The sequence below is a fragment of the Ailuropoda melanoleuca genome, chromosome 16, assembly GCF_002007445.2.
Source record: "Ailuropoda melanoleuca isolate Jingjing chromosome 16, ASM200744v2, whole genome shotgun sequence".
NCBI classification, from domain to species: domain Eukaryota; kingdom Metazoa; phylum Chordata; class Mammalia; order Carnivora; family Ursidae; genus Ailuropoda; species Ailuropoda melanoleuca.
Window position 1 is genome coordinate 16,642,497 of NC_048233.1, and position 18,016 is coordinate 16,660,512.

Genomic DNA, 18,016 nt, shown 5'->3' on the forward strand with positions numbered 1-18,016 from the left:
TTACACTGAAGCATAAACTGTAATGATATGAAATTCTAATGGAAATTGTCAAACCAAAATGTAATCTTCCAAAAGGTAATTATGAGAACTGTTTCTAGGATTCTTGACTCCCCTCACCTACTTTGAGAATATAAAATAATCAAGTGGAAGCATTGCAAGAAAATTTTCTTTGATGAGGGCTTGTGCCTCCCTCTGAGCCTTCTGCCTTATCAAAGGGGAGATGTGAGCCTTTCTCCCTTTAAGCCACAGGAGGCCTCTCTGGTAGGTAGGGCTCAGATACAAGTTCCCTGAGATTTGCAGACATGGGAGACTGAAGTTTGACTAATGTCTGATGAAGTCAAAGCTACCTTTGAACTGGGATATGACTCCTACGTGGAAAATCTAGAGACCAAGGAGAAAGCTGTAGTCTGGTTGGGGGCAGATCTAAGGAGTACCAGCGCCATGAGATAGGTTTGCCCTCAGAGTTTTCAGACATGTGTTGCACAAATGTTTTCTAGAGATGAGAGTCTCATATAACCGGGGACCACTAAGAAGCTGGAGGTATAATTCCTGATATCCTGGGAGTCAGAAACGGTTATCCATGAGGGAAGGTCGAGGGGGGAGGACAGCAAAAATCCCCCAAAGAGCCCTGGAGAGAGTTAGCTTTAACCAGCTGTCAGGCATGGGAAGCTGGAAAGGACCCACAAATAGAGATTATCCAATTACCTTAAATCTCCTCCCTCCCTCTACCATGAATATAATTGAAGGCAAAATGTAAGGTAGCTGTGGAAAATCTGGAATAACTCTGAGGCAAGAAGAGCAAATCTCAAGTCAAGTCTGAGTTTTTTATTTTTGTAAAGACTTGAAATTCCAACTACTAAGTTAAGACAGCATTTAAAATTAAAATATCTTGAAAGACTTGTCTATTATAAGCAAGCAGAAAAAACACGGGACCAACCAAAGCTTTCATACAGGGCCAGGGAATTTTTACTCCAACTTAGCACATTTTATAGTGATGATGGCTGACAAAAAAAATAGGGGTGTTATTACACCATGAATTTTGCTTATTCAGCATGAAGATGACATAATTTTTGAAAGATTAAAGCACCTTGTATGATTGAAAATGTATTGTACCTTATTAAAAATAATGACATTTTATGTTTTTAAAATAGGATACTAAAATTAATTAATTGCTGATATTACAAGATTTCCAAAATATTAGTTGAAACTTATTTTGATAAATGTCAGAGCTTACACTTGACTGGAGTTTCAGTCCAGAATAAATATTAATTGGCTGTTTCTAAATATTTTTTTCAACAAGTATTAAAAGAACGTCTTCCGTGTTTATCCTTCCCTCATTTAGACCTAGCATGATGCCTGACAAAATATATCATTTATAGATGTTTTGTGACTGACTCACCTGGGACACGGGGTGGGGGGGGGGCAGTCCGTTGGCTTTGAATAGTCAAATATTCAAATTAATACAAACCCACATTTCTAGTTTGCCTATGTGCTATGAAAGAGGTAATTATTACCTCCAATATCAGAAGAAAAAAAAAATCAAAACTCAGAAAGTTTAGTTTCCCCAAATCACACCGCCATCAAAGCCAGAAGTGTAAACTGGTTTCCTTGACTGCAAAGGCTGCATTCTTTCCTCTGCATTTTATCACTCATGGTGAGTCAAAATAATTCATAACATACCTGCGTATTTTCCTAATGGAATCAATTAAAACCAATCGAGTCATCAATATATTACGGGAACTAAGTCACTTTACAAAAGTCTTGATAAAAGAGAAAACAAAACAGAAACACTAAAATCTTTCCGAGCATACCAATTTGCTTGTTTAAAAAAACAAAAGCTTCTGCACAGCCAAGGAAACAGTCAAAAAAACTAAGAGCCCACGGAATGGGAGAATATATTTGCAAAGGACTCTACAGATAAAGGACTGGTATCCAAGATCTACAAAGAACTTCTCAAACTCAATACACGAGAAACAAATAAACAAATCAAAAAATGGGCAGAAGATATGAACAGACACTTTTCCAATGAAGACATACAAATGGCTAACAGACACATGAAAAAATGTTCAAAATCATTAGCCATCAGGGAAATTCAAATCAAAACCACACTGAGATACCACCTTACGCCAGTTAGAATGGCAAAGATAGACAAGGCAAGAAACAACAATTGTTGGAGAGGATGTGGAGAAAGGGGATCCCTCCTACATTGTTGGTGGGAATGCAAGTTGGTACAGCCACTCTGGAAAACAGTGTGGAGGTCCCTTAAAAAGTTAAAAATTGAACTACCCTATGACCCAGCCATTGCACTACTGGGTGTTTACCCCAAAGATACAGACGTAGTAAAGAGAAGGGCCATATGCACCCCAATGTTCATAGCTGCATTGTCCACAATAGCCAAATCATGGAAGGAGCCGAGATGCCCTTCAACAGATGACTGGATTAAGAAGCTGTGGTCCATATATACAATGGAATATTACTCAGCTATCAGAAAGAACGAATTCTCAACATTTGCTGCAACATGGACGGCACTGGAGGAGATAATGCTAAGTGAAATAAGTCAAGCAGAGAAAGACAATTATCATATGATTTCTCTCATCTATGGAACATAAGAACTAGGAGGATCGGTAGGGGAAGAAAGGGATAAAGAAAAGGGGGGTAATCAGAAGGGGGAATGAAACATGAGAGACTATGGACTATGAGAAACAAACTGAAGACTTCAGAGGGGAGGGGGTGGGGGAATGGGATAGACTGGTGATGGGTAGTAAGGAGGGCACGTATTGCATGGTGCACTGGGTGTTATACGCAACTAATGAAGCATCGAACTTTGCATCGGAATCCAGGGATGTACTGTATGGTGACTAACATAATATAATAATAAAATAAAATAAAATAAATAAAAAAACAAAAGCAAAAACATTGCTTGGTTTGTTAGCAAACGACGAAAATTCTGAAGCTAATTTGTCGTAAAATACTTAGAGAAGATAGAAAGAGTCCTCTCATTCACGTTTGCATTCCTAAGGCATTTGTTGGCCCCACCCTGAGGGGCTCTGCTCTGTAAACCTGGGAACTTAATCTGCGAACAAAACATTGTTTCCAAAAACAAAAAAAGACAATGTTTCCATTCTTATGTAATTTACACTGAAATGGAAGAAGCAAACAAACAAGTTTTAGGTGGCATTAAATTTACTAAAAGGCTTCCATGTAATCGGCATTGTCTAAATAGAAAATAATTTTTAAATCTGTTTTGAAGCAGATATTTATATTAAGATTGAAACACAAGTGCTTATTCATTGGGCAAATACATGTCAGACTGACTGAGAGACAAGTACTAAAAAAGTCTTACTTTCATATTAGTAATAGATCTAAAAATGCCCTTTAATACCTTCAGCAGCAATATCTTAAAACACCACAAGAGGGCGACATGACTCTATAAGAACAAGTCTTTGGTTCAAATAGTATATTTTTCAGTTTCCTAAAGCAAAAGTTGAAGTTTTCAGGGTTTTTTTACTGTTTTGAAAGTAAAGATGGAATTTCAAGAATATATAACTGTTGAAATCACATCAAAGAGTGATTTTCCAAATTAATATTTGACAAATCTGTGAGACTTTTTTTTTAAATAATATTTTTTTATTATATTATGTTAGTCACCATACAGCACATCCCCAGTTGTCTGTGAGACTTTTAAATGGCGGTATGAATAATGCAAACACTGAAGTTTCGCCTTTAAAATTCTTGACCTGGAGTTATTATCGCTCATCTGTTATGCTTACACATTTTTTTCTTGTGGAGTATCACTACTTGGACTTCCCTTGGCTGTCCTTGATAACAAATTGTGGAATGGTTATATGTCAAAATCACTTAAAATATTTTGATATCAAGAGATTGCATGGATGGTTTCTAATTACACTAAACAGATGACTTTTTTCAGACTGATATTTATAAGTGTCAAAAGCTAGGAATTTGCACTAGCAAAACACTCTAAAATAATCATATATGTCTTCCCTCTACATCAGATTTTATTTTTTGCCTATTTATCAGATTGTTGTCAACTTTACGTCCTGTTCATTCCTTACATTCTCCTCTGAATCAGGAAAATCCCTTTCCAGTGTTGTCCTAGGTTAAGATCTAACAATGAGAGGCTCTCCTTTGAGATTTGAAAGACAGAAAAAGAGAAGCCTTTTTTCCCAATGGCATTTGCAAAGATAGAGGCAGGGGTATGCACATGGGAAGTATGCCTCGACTTCCAAAACGAATTCCTATGATCCTCCATCTCAGTGCTGTAGGCACCTGCGATGAGCCTGTTTTTCTAAAACCTTTCAAGTTGATAGCATGCAAGTGAGCTTTTGCAAATTACCCATTTGAGGGTTGTAGGCAGCTGACATCATTGACGGCAATGTAACTTTGGTAACCTCTAGCAGCATTTTTTCTGACCTCTACTCCCCAGTCCATTTCAATAGATGTGTAAACCTTCAACTCCCTGTATTAAAACCACTATTTCTTGGAAGACAGAGTGGCTTCTGCTTTCTTGACGTGGCCCACACTGATACGCTCCTATAAATTCCGAAGAAATCATGTTAAGTGTGTATCTATGGTTGAATTACCAACCTTTAGTACATAAGGTGACATAACAACCTCAGAAGTACAGTTATAATAATCACAACAAACCCTCCCATTCAGAAAGAAGAAAGGGAGGCACATTGCACTCACTCATCCGTAGCAATTGTGAATTCCTGGGGGCAAATTTTGCCAAGATGATGTAGTTTTGGCATATCGGTGAGGTTCAGTGGGGTGGAGCCTGGAGACGTTTACGAAGAAAGCTTGAGACGTCTTTGGTGCAAAATAGTGGTTTATTAAAGCACAGGGACAGGACCCTTGGGCAGAAAGAGTTGCTGCCTTGGAGTTGTGAGGGGTGGCTGATTATAAACTATGGGGTTGGGGGGGAGGTAAGGAAAAAGGAGGTTTCAAAAGGATTTTCATATGTAAAAGAAGACCTATAAGATACCCCAGGCCTTGCCACTGTCAAGTTAAGGTTGTTTTTCCCTCTAGCAAGGCATTAGCATTAAGATAGTCAGGAGCTTCCTGGAAGAATGTCACACATGTCCCACCCAGGAGTGGGGGCTGGGGAGGGGATTGCAGGGTGTCAGTTCATGCTTTGTCTTCAGTTTGCCTTCTGTTCCCTCATCAAAGAGAGTTTATCTGGAAGACTAAGAATATTCCCTAGAATTTTGTTATGCTTGCTTGCTCGGAATAGCTCCCCAATCCTTGTCCTTTTGACTGCTCCACCCGCCCCCCGGGCGGTTATCCTTTTCTTTTTCTTTTTTCTCTTCAGCTACTTCTTGCCAGTAGACATTTAGGAAACCTCGGGTCATTACACATCCTGAAGAGCCTTGCTCTTAATTCAGGCTGGTTGCACTTTGGCAGTATGATGCTCTGGAACACTTTATTGGCCTTTTGTCGATTTTATTCTAATTAATTAAATGTTACTAATGTGCCAATAGCAATGCCTACAATTATTGTCAAGATAAGTCTCTGTCTAAAGTTACCTAGCTTTCCTGGGGGAGTCAGATTCTTAGTCTTTTTGTTTTGAGCCACTTTTTGCAATGAACACATTTGCTAGAGCTTTTTGAACAAACCTTGGGTTGAATTTTGCTTGTAGGTTAAGTTTTAGTTGTTACTCAAAGCATTTCTAAATGCATCTTTTACTGTTTGGATAACAGAAGGAGTTCTACCTTTCAGTACTGCAAGGATATCTCTAATAAATTGCATTTTCGAACTGACTCTGAAATATGAAAATATAATTGAGTTTTATATTGCCTGGTATCAGAGACTGCTAAACTCTTTTCAGAGTCTATACACAAAGGCATATTGTTTCTAAATATTGACAATATTATTTTTGTGAAATCGTTACAATTCTTTTTTTAATTCTCTGTTTTGGGGGGGTTTGTTTGGTTGTTTTTGTTTTGTTTTGTTTTGTTTGCTTCATTTCACTCACTGGGACGGTCAGTGCAATGTTGAATGGAAATGATGTATCCTTTATTCATTCCCAATGTTAGAGAGAAAACCACCAATGTGAAGAGGGAGCAGAGGACATAGTACAAGCTGACACCCTGCAACCACCACACCCCCACACCCCCACCTCTGCCCCATTCCCACTTAGGATATGTGTGACATTCCTCAAGTACTCCTGGCTCTAGTAAAGCTAAGGGAAGGAGAAACAAATGGTCAGCTAATAGAGATCACAGTCCAACAAGGCATGAGTCTCCCTCAGTTTACAAAATATCTTAGTGATTTATAAGGAAAAAAGCATTCTTATCAATAACCCGACTTCCAATCAGAAAGGGAGACAAACCATATGAGACTTGACTCCGGAGAAATAAACTGAGGGTTGTGGAAAGGGAGGTGGGTGGGGGATGGGGTAACTGGGTGATGGGCATTAAAGAGGGCATGTGACATGGTGAGCATTGGATGATATACTCAACTAATGAATCATTGCACATTATATCAAAAACTAATGATGTACTATACCTTGGTTAATTGAAATTAAATAAAAAAACAACAACAACAATAACCTGACTTCCAGAAGGAAACTCCCAACTGTCTTAATGTTAATGCCTTACTAGAGGGAAAAACAACCTTGACTATAGCAAGGCCTCCACTATCTTGTAGGTCCTCTTTAGCATACAAAAATTCTTTTGAAAGCCCCCTTGTTTCCTTATCCCCAGCCCGCAAGTACATAATCAGTCACCCCTCACAACCCCGGTGTAGCAGCTCTTTCTGCCCACCGGTCAGGTTCCCTGCTTTAACAAAACCACCATTCTGCATCAAAGATGTCTCAAGTATTCTTTCTTGGCCATCGGCTACGGACCCCAGGCCATCAAACGTCACCTATATTCAAAACTACATCAAATGTTTCATCACTGAATGTGAGGTTGGTCATAGCTTATCACATACATTTTATATTAAAGAACTCTCTGCTCCTACTTTACTAAGAAGTTCTTATCACTGATAGATGTTCAATTTCTCCAAATGCTTTCTCTGAATCTATTGAGATAAATGATTTTTTTCTTTATTCCACTAATGTAGTGAATTACATTTTGGTCAAAGAATGGAAAAAAAGTAACCCTTGAATTCTTAGCAGAAGCCCAACTTTATCATGACATATTATGCTTTTTTATGCATGGCTTGATTGGCTTTTTAATATTTTTTCTAGAATATTTGCGTTTATATTCTTGAGTAAAACTGGCATGTAATGATTCTTTCCTGAAAAGTCCTTGTCTGGTTTTTGTATTGAATTTTGCTTGATACAAAATGCTGCCTTCACTAATGAGTTAAAAAAGTTCCAATCTTTAAAAAAAAAAAAAAAAAAAAAAAGCGCTTTTTTTTTTTTTTTTTNAAAAAAAAAAAAAGCGCTTTCTTTTTCTGTTCTCTGGGAAGTTTACCCCCCTTCAATTTTCAGTGAAATTCACTGGGAAAGACTGGGATGTTGTATTTGAAGACTTTAAATTATGGTTTCATTTTCTTAATTGTTTTTAAATGATGAGATTTTCTCATCTCTTATTTGTGCTAAGTTCTTTAACAAATGTGTCCATTTCATCTAAATTTTCAAATATTTTAAACTAATCTTGTTCATAACGTTGTCTTAATGCCTCTTGATATATGAACTATATCTACGGTGATATTTCCTTTTACCTTCTTTATATTAAGTTTTTTTTTCTTTTTTTGATCACTTTAACTAGAGATTTATTCTTTCAAAGTTTTTCTTTGAAGCAACCTTTGTCTTTTTTGATACTTACTACTATATGTTAATTATGTATTTCATTAATTTAATTCATTAATAATTTAATTTACTCCCTTAATTTTACTAATTTATCCTCTCATCTTTATTACTTCCCTCCAGTTTTCTTGATTATATGTTGTTGTTTATTTTTCAATTTCTGGAGTTGGATTCTTAGATTATTGATTTTCAGTCTTTCTTTTCTTTTTTTTTTAATCCAATATATCTATTTTAGCTTTATATTTCTGGAAGAAAGAAGAAGGAGAAAATAACAGCTGTAAAAGATAAAGAGTGATGGAGTATGCAGTAATAGTGAAGAGGTTATGTAAGATATAAAAACTATCTGTTGCGTTTGATATTGAAAGTCAAATTGCTGTGGATTCAGATACAATTTTTTTCATATTTTAATTTAAATTCTAGTTAGTTGTTATATAGTGCAATATTGGTTTCAGGAGTAGAAATCGGTGGTTCATCACTTACGTACCGCACCCAGTGCTCATCATAACAAGGGCCCTCCTTAATACCCATCACCCATCTAGCCCATCCCCCACCCACTACTCTCCATCAACCCTCAGTTTGATCTCTATCATTAAAAGTCTCGTATGGTCTGTTTCCCCCCTCTTTTCTTCCCTTCCCATATGTTCATCTGTTTTGTTTCCTAAATTCCACATATGAGTGAAATCATATTTATCTTTCTCTGACTTATTTCACTTAGCATAATACACTCCAGCTCCATCCATGTCACTCCAAATAGCAAGATTTCACTCTTTTTGTTGGCTGAGTCATAATATATATATATATATGTATGTATGTGTGTGTGTGTGTGTGTGTGTGTGTGTGTGTGTGTATCCCATATCTTCTTTATCCATTCATTATCACTGAACATTTGGGCTCTTGCCATAATTTGACTATTGTTNATGTATGTATGTGTGTGTGTGTGTGTGTGTGTGTGTGTGTATCCCATATCTTCTTTATCCATTCATTATCACTGAACATTTGGGCTCTTGCCATAATTTGACTATTGTTGCTAAAGCTGCTATAAACATCAGGGCGCATGTATCCCTTTGAATCTATATTTTTGGGTTCTTTTTTTTTTTTTAGACTTTATTTATTTATTTGACAGAGAGAGAGCCAGCGAGAGAGGGAACACAAGCAGAGGGAGTGGTAGAGGAAGAAGCAGGCTCCCAGCAGAGAAGGGAGCCCGATGCGGGGCTTGATCCCAGGACCCTGGGATCACGCTCTGAGCCGAAGGCAGATGCTTAATGACTGAGCCACACAGGAGCCCCTATATTTTTGTATTCTTTGGGTAAATACCTAGTAGTGCAATTGCTGGATCATAGGGTAGTTTTATTTTTAACTTTTTGAGGAAATTCCATACTGTTTTCTAGACTGGCTGCATCAGTTTATATTCCTACCAAAAGTGTAAGAGGGTTTCCCTTTTTTTGCATCCTCACCAACACCTGTTGTTTCTTGTGTTGCTAATTTTAGCCATTCTGACAGGTGTGAGGTGGTGTCTCACCGCGTCAGATATATTTTAATGAGGTAACTAACTCCACGGCTGCATCTTTCTTTATTCTTCTTTTTTTTTTTTTTTAAGATTTATTTATTTATTTGAGAGAGAGAAAGTGCAAGTGAGTGGTGGGGCAGAGGGAGAGGAAGAAAGAGAATCCCAAGCAGACTCCCTGCTGAGCTTGGAGCCTAACAGGGGGCTCTATCCCACAACCCATGGGATCATGACCTGAGCCAAAATCAGGAGTGGGTGCTTAACCGACTGAGCCACGCAGGTGCCCCTACATCTTTCTTTATTCTTAAACTGACTCTTTTGATAGCAACTTGGCTTCAGCTATTACACGGAAAATAGTCTCTGAAGTTATCAGTGATATTCTAGGAAAATCCTTTGTCTTGTTAATGCTTATTATCATGTTCTACTTTATTTGCACTAACTTGTTTGACATAAAATTTGTAATACAGAAGAGAAAATCAACACAATTTTCTAGGCAAGTTGAAAATATACCCCATAAAATATTTCTAAGTATGTTCAGACTCTTTAAGTCAAACCTTTCAATTCTATGAATAAACAAAATAATCAAATTATAACGTTTTAAGTGTAAAAATGTGCATTGAGACTATATTAATAAAGCTTTCTAAACATGTTAGAGCTGAGAGTGCAATGATATTTATATTAACAGTAAATCTAGAAGAATATTTAATGACATGTAAAAATTTCATGATAATCTATTAAATGAAAAAGGAGGATTGAAGAATCAAGGTATTCGAAGCCAACAGTGAGAATGAGCCCAAAATATCAGCAGTTAGAAGCTGGATTCATTCCAGATGAAATATAAATAATTGAAGTTTTTGAAAAGTTTTTTTTAAAATGTCTAAAGTGTTTAGAAAGCTATATAAAGGAATTGTATCACTAGAGAATCTTCTCCAAAGTTGGAAAGGCATACATGATACAAAAAAACAGGTATGAAAAAGTAAATAGATTGAAAATCTGACAAGTCAAAATGCTATCTCTAAAAGAAAACTGTCCAACAGAAGAGAGCTGAACACAGTCAGAGACTTGGTGAAATGCAGATAATGAGGAATTTCTATAGAATCCAGTATTGAGGGATAATTAAATGTAAAAAGTACAAAAGAGAATTAGGAGACTTGAAAGATAAATTGAGAGGCACCATCTCTAATAGGAATCCAAAAAACATGAATGAATTGTAGGCACATGTTGTGATGAGCACTGGGTGTCATACACAACTAATAATCATTGAACACTACGTCAAAAACTAATGATGTGCTATATGGTGGCTAATTGAACATAATAAAAAATAAAATAAAATAAGCAAAAAAAAGAAAGGAAGAAAAAGAAAATCACTTAAGAAAACAAGAGCTGAGTGAAAGCCTGAGTCCTGAGAGGAAATTTGCATTCTGAATTCCAAGCAGGATAAATAAAATAAATTCTTACCTAGTTATATTATGTTGAAACTGCAAATTATTAAGAATTAAAGATAAACAATTAGAAATGCAAATGGAGAGTAAAGTTAGATCACCAAAAAAGATCATGTTAGAGCTGATTAGAGACAATTAGACTCACAACATACTCATTATCAACAATAATAAATGTCAAATGACATTGGTATGACAACCTGAAGGAAAATAACATTCGACTGAAATTTTTATTTCCAGCTGCATTATTATTTAAGAGCATCAGTGGAGTGGCTGACTGGTAGTCAGTGGAGCACATGACTCTTGATCTCAGGGCTGTGAGTTCAAGCTCCACATTGGGTGTAGACTGTACTTAAAAGAATAAATTTTTTAAAAATTGAAAAAATAAAAATATGAGTAAAATAAAGATAATTTCAGACATGAAAAGAATGAGAGGTCATATGCACAGATACACACCAAAAGACTTATTAAAATATATACTTAAACAGGAAGAAAACTGAACCTATATGTGAGAAGTGGTTCTATGAAAAACGGTAGAATGGTTTGTGAGACATGGTACCCAATTGGTGAGTGAAAAAAAATGACAAAATTCNATGGTACCCAATTGGTAAGTGAAAAAAAATGACAAAATTCTAAATCAATAGCAGCAAAAGAGGGATTATTCGGAGAGCGGTTAAGACAANGGTACCCAATTGGTGAGTGAAAAAAAATGACAAAATTCTAAATCAATAGCAGCAAAAGAGGGATTATTCGGAGAGCGGTTAAGACAATTAACTTTTTTGTCTTTTGAAGAAATAATGTTGTTGCATAATTTTACATTGTGTTAGAAAAAAATTAGTTAAGGATGCATATTACATATTGAAAGCTAACTGTTGTAAGAAGAGTTATATACTCTATTACTTCTAAAACAACAAAAACATGAAGAAGAGATAAAGAGTCTATTATCTGTCCACCCAGGTGCATGAAACAAAAGGGAGAAAGGAATTAAAAAAAAAGAGAGAAAAGATAAAACTGGTAAGTAGAAAACACAAAATAAATCCCACAGTATATAAATTCACTATAAGTATAAACTAGTTATATCCACCTATTTAAATGAGTAAATCAAAACATAACAATGTTTTATCTGCTTACAAGATGAATGGTAAAGATACACCTCATAGAAAATTTGAAAAATCAAAAGACAAGAACATATCAAGCAAAAAAACTTTGAGAAAAATACTTTTCAAAATAAAGCCAATGAAATAACATTAAAAACAGGTGAATCTGGAAAACTGATCTGTTAAATATAAAAAGAAACAAATTTGAATTTAAGGTAAAAAGTAGAAAAGCAGATGGACACAGTACATAACAACAAAAGGCATAATTCAACAAAAATTGTGTTAAGCTTACTAATGCTCACAGATATTTTATTATCCTGTCCTAGATATACGGAAAGTTGCAATTTTCATTTCCTTTGCAGTGAGGTGGTCCTACATGAGTAATTCTAGGTAATGAAATGAGAGGAGAAAAGATGTGTGTCCCTTAGGAGCTGAGGCAATGGAGAGAGAGTTCATGCATGATTTCTCCAGTATGGCTCTTCTCCTGCCGCAAAGACTGACGCTGTCTGTTCTTGATCAGAGGTTGCCAATAGAAATATATTGTGACCTGACCCACATAGATAGTTATGTATTTTTTTAACTAATTTTTTAAAAAGTAATATGAAATCAATAATTTTAATAACATTTTTTATTTAACCCAAATATATCCAAAATAACACCATTTCAACATGTAATCAATACAAAAATTATTAATAAAATGTTTTGCCTATCTTCACTGAAATTCAGGGTATTTTATACTTACGGCATATTTCTGGTCAGATAGCCACATATCAAGGGCTCAGTAACTAATACGAGTGCTACTATATTGGACACCATAGTTTTACAAAGTGGACTTGCCATGTGGAGCTCACATCACTTGGGGTTGCTGAGTTATCTTACAGATGACAATTTCCCTGAGGAATCCACTAGATTCACAATGGATTTTGTATGAGAAATAAATAAATCTTTGCCGCCACAGAAAATTTTATTCTTTATACTGCATCATACTCTACATATCACAAAGATACAAAGATAATAACAATCATGATTTTCTAGGCACACAAAAATACAGCTTTGAAATATAAAACAAAAACTGACATAACTCCAAGAATAATTCATAAAAAACTTGATCATTCAAGGAGGCTTTTATGCACATCTATGAAAAATTATAGACAGTAGCTCAACATTTAATAAGGTTACAGAAGATATGAATTAACCAAATTATTCTAATAAACATCTACAAATGGAACCCATATCTAACAGTAGATAGTACTTGCTTTTTTAAGCATACATGGAGCATTTTCTTTATAATTTTCATGTGCTACTATTGAAAGAATTATCAATAAAGCTAAAAAATTCATATCATACAGATTATTTACTCTCACCATAATGTGAATATGCTGTGGCACAAAACTAAAAAGAGATAAAAGTCTTTTGGGGGGGGCGCCTGAGTGGCTCAGTTGATTAAGCATCTGTCTTTGGCTTGGACCATGATCTCAGGGTCCTGGGATCAAGCCCCAAGTCAGGCTCCCTGATCAGCAGGGAGTCTGTTTCTCCCTCTCCCTCTGCCTCTACCCCTGCTTGTGTTCATGCTCTGTCTCTCTCTCAAATTAATAAATAAAATCTTTAAAAGAAAAAAGTCTTGTGGGTTTTAAAACTCAAAATATATGTATATTCCTCAGTGACTCGTAAAGAACAATGATGATAGGTTTGCAAAATCTTAAGAATTTTAGGGAACAGAAATAGTGCATATCAATGAATATAGAATGCAGTTAAATAGTTTTTAGTGAAAATTTTACAATCTTAAACTCATCAATTTAATAAGAAACTGAAAGAAATTGTTAAGCTGTCAATTGAATGAGGCTTGGAAGAGAACAGAGACCTATCTTAAGAAAGTGGAAGAAAGAATATTAAAAACAAATAGAAACTAATTTTGAAAAACAAGAGGAAAGAGTTCTTAAAAATAAAAAAAAATGTTTGAAACTTCTAGTAAAACAGATAAAGAAAAAAGTGATGGTACAAATTACTTATATTACAAATAGAGAAGGAAAATATAAGTATATAGAGAAGTTTTTTTTAATAATAAGGAAAAAAATTTAAGATTGTTTTAATAGGAGAATTTTAAAGGCTCTGTACTACTTGCTTGGTGGACTTGCTTAGCACTAAATAGCAGAAACAAATGAGAGATAAAGGAAAATTATATCAGTTGCCCTGTGTGAAGTGTATCTTGGAGTATGCAGGGTGATTATTAATGCAACTGACCTATCCCTGCTTGTTTAATGGGTATAAGTATATTCCCTCATACATAAGTGTGGAAAACTGTCCTGTGTGATAATTTCTCTATTAATTATGCATCTATATATTTGAGTGATGCTTTAATTTTATAACATAAAATAAATTCAAGTGGTATTATACATAAAATTTTTATTCAAAATATTTTTATACCACCTCCTATAATAAAGTTGATCAGATGCAAAGTAAGTATGTTAAATAAGTGAAAGTTTATTTCTTTTAGTTCTAAGAGGAATCATAATTATATTGAAGACTGAGAAGGGATGTGGAAAATCCCTCTTGTAAAAGAATTTTTGATTATCTTAATATTGATTTGTTTGTAATGGAGTGGGAAGAAAAGTCGAGTCTAAAATGGGAAACCTGCACTTTTCAAAAGCTAAGTTGGCCCTGAACTCAAAATAGTTTAATATATCATAGATATTTTCCTACTGATGGAAAATAGGCTAGTCTGTGAAAATTCTGACACTATATAAAGTTTTTACTCTATACTGTTCTACACATGATCTAGTATAGAATAAACATAAGGAATTAGCATTTCTATGTAAATGTGTATCATGCAATACCCATGGTATGCCATGAAGTGAATTCACAATACAGAGTTTAAGTTATTTTGATGGATGGACTAGATATTGAAGGCACAACATGATGAAATTACAAGTTTCTTGCTTTAGTTATCAGTTCTTAACAAGACTGATAACAGGTTGATTTATTAATTTCACCCAGGCAGAAAGATAGAGTGGGAGGATATTGGAAAGAAGAAATGTCAAGATTTCAAGTTATCAGATGCAGATACTTATGAATAAACCAAGATATCCTCTCAAGTACATAACGTAGAGAAAAAAGGATAGCTATCTAAATGTGGAAAGGGACTTGCTGTTTACCACAAAGACAAAGATGCATAATGTCCTCTAATCAATATGTAAAGCGTTAAAGATATAAATGTCATGATTATTTTCAATTCAACAAACATTTATTAAGAAAACTTACCTGCCACGCATTGTGAAAGGTCCTGGGGACACACAGATACAGAGTTAGACTGAGGGTTGCAAAAAGCTCCCTGACAACTAAGGAAAAGAGGCAAGTAAACTAATAAAATCTGAGGATTTGAAGGGATAGCATAATTGAAATATATATGTAGAATCACTATAAAATAAAAAGAAATTTATTTTACTTAGGAGTCGGGAAGCCTTTCTGGATGAGATGACATCAGACCTGAGTTCTGAAGACAGAGGAAAGAGCCTGTGTCTTTGTAGGGGATAAAGTATTACTAGGTAGGCAGAGTGGTGTCCCACCTGATGGATCATGACTGTTCAGGACTCTGTGCTAACATTTTGACCGTAATCCTGGGTAAGATAACAACTTGCCTTAGCTTTGGTCACCTTATCTATAAAGGATTTTGCAATACTTACTTTTAAAATAATCATGAGGTTTAGAAATATGTATAGAAAACCATAATAAAAAAATTAGTAGCAATAATAACAATAAACTAATAATCATAATTCATTGAGTGCTTAATATAGTAAAAACTAAAATGAACACTTTTCATACATAATCATATTTAATTTTGAGCACAATCCTGTGATCCATATTAATATTCTCATTATAGTACGCTGAGGCGTAGGAAAATTAAGCAATCTTTAAAACATTATTTAATATTACATTTCAACATCACCAGCTGAAAATCCATTAGAGATGGAACACTTAACAGGAGATTTTATCTGCAGAATTTAGCACAATTCTTTGTTCATAGTAGGGTTCAAAAAATACTTGTTAAATAAATTAATAAGTGTTTGAAAAAGACCCAGGTACATCTAACTCCAAAAGTCACACTCATGAATTACAAAGTAAGTAAATATTTTGGAAAAATAGCTATTCACATCCACTGCCCATTTTTAAATCAGATTTTTTTTATTGTTGTTGTTACTGAGTTATATGGGTTTTTAATATATTTTAAATATCAACCCTTATCAGATATACCATTTATAAGTATCTTCTCATTCAATAGGTTGCCTTTCCACTTTATTGATGGTTTTGCTGTACAAAAACTTCTTCATTTGATGTAGTCCCATTTGTTTATTTTAGCTTTTGATGTCCTTGTCTGAGGAGACATTGCCAAAAAACATTGCTAAGGCCAAGTCAAAGAGTTTACTGTCTATGTTTTCTTCTAGGAGTTTTATGGTTTCAGGACTTATATTCAAATCTTTAACTCATTTTGAGTTTATTTTTGTATATGGTATAATTATCCAGTTTTGTTCCTTTGCATGTAGCTGTCCAGTTTTCTGAACACCATTTATTGAAGAGACAGTCTTTTCCCCACTCTATGTTCTTGCTTCCTTTGTTGTAGATTAATTCAGCTGATAAGCATGGGTTTATTTCTGGGCTCTCTATTCTCTTCCATTAATCTAAGAAGACATCCAGATGGCCAACAGGCACATGAAAAGATGTTCAACATCACTCATCATCAGGGAAATGCAAATCAAAAGCACTATGAGAAACCACCTCATACTTGTCAGAATGACCATTACCAAAAAGACAATCAATAAGTGTTGATGAGGATGGGAAGAAAAGGGAACCCTCACTCACTGTTGATGGGAATGTAAATGATGCTCCCACTATGGAAAACAGTATGAGTCTGCCTCAAAAAAAAAATTCAAAGTAGAACTACCAAATGGTCCAGCAATTCCACTAACTGGGTATATTTCTGAAGAAAATGAAAACACTAATTTGAGAAGATATATGTACCTCTATGTTCATTGCAGCATTATTTATATTAGTCAAGATACAGAAGGAACCTAAGCACCCATTGATGAAAAAATGGATAAAGAGGATGTATATATGTGTGTATATATATCACACACATACAGTGTGATATTATTCAGTAATAAAAAAGAATGAAATCTTACCTTTGGGGCACCTGTGTGGCTCCGTCAGTTAAGCGTCTGCCTTCGGCTCAGGTCATGATCCCTGGGTCCTGGGATCAAGCCCCGCATCGGGCTCCCTGCTCAGCAGGAAGCTTGCTTCTCCCTCTCACGCTCCCTGTGCTTGTGTTCCCTTTCTAACTGTCTCTCTCTGTCAAATAAATAAATAAAATCTTAAAAAAAAGAAAAAAAGAATGAAATCTTACCTCTGAAACAAGAGAGATGGGCCTCCTCGGACAAAGGCAATATAGCGATTTATTCACTGGGCTGGATGTAACTATGCCGTCCAATGCTTCCATGGTGTTAGTATTATATCTAAAATAATAACTTTTAAATTGCATTCCCAACATGTTATATTTTCCTGCTGAATTATCTGTCTATAAAAGCTTTAGTTTTCTTCTAGTGTTTTTTCAGTTAGTAATATTTTCTAAAACATTGCTTCTCTGTGATAAACAGACATATCGGTGCCTAAGTTGAAGAAATCACTATCACTATACCTCAAATTTCAAAATATGACTTTCACTATTTAAAAAAAAATCTCCTTTGTAAACAATAACATTTTTTATATGTTTGCTTTTAAAGTATGCATCTTCCTACAGTTTTTTTTTTTAATTTTAAAGAAAAAAAATATCTTCTTTTGTATACAGGTTGCTCAGAAAGTTAATATATATCAGACTTCAATTCATAAGGGCAGCATGCTAGACAGTTACTTTTAGCATCTGTTTGTTACAAAGATCAGTATACCCTCAAGACATACCCTTCATAAACACTGAACACGAGAAACACTGTTCATATTAAATTGGGCTGCAGGAATACAGAAGCCATGAATTTAAATTACTACTAGAATCCAGAGAAAATGGTAGTATTCAGCCTTTAAATAAGAACTACACTTTATTCTTAAAAACTGAAGTTATTAAGTTGTAAATCAGAACCATGCCGGGGTTCCAGGCTATTCTTAATTTTCAAACCACTCGAAGGTATTTCTGAATTACCGTTGTACGTTTCCTCTCCCC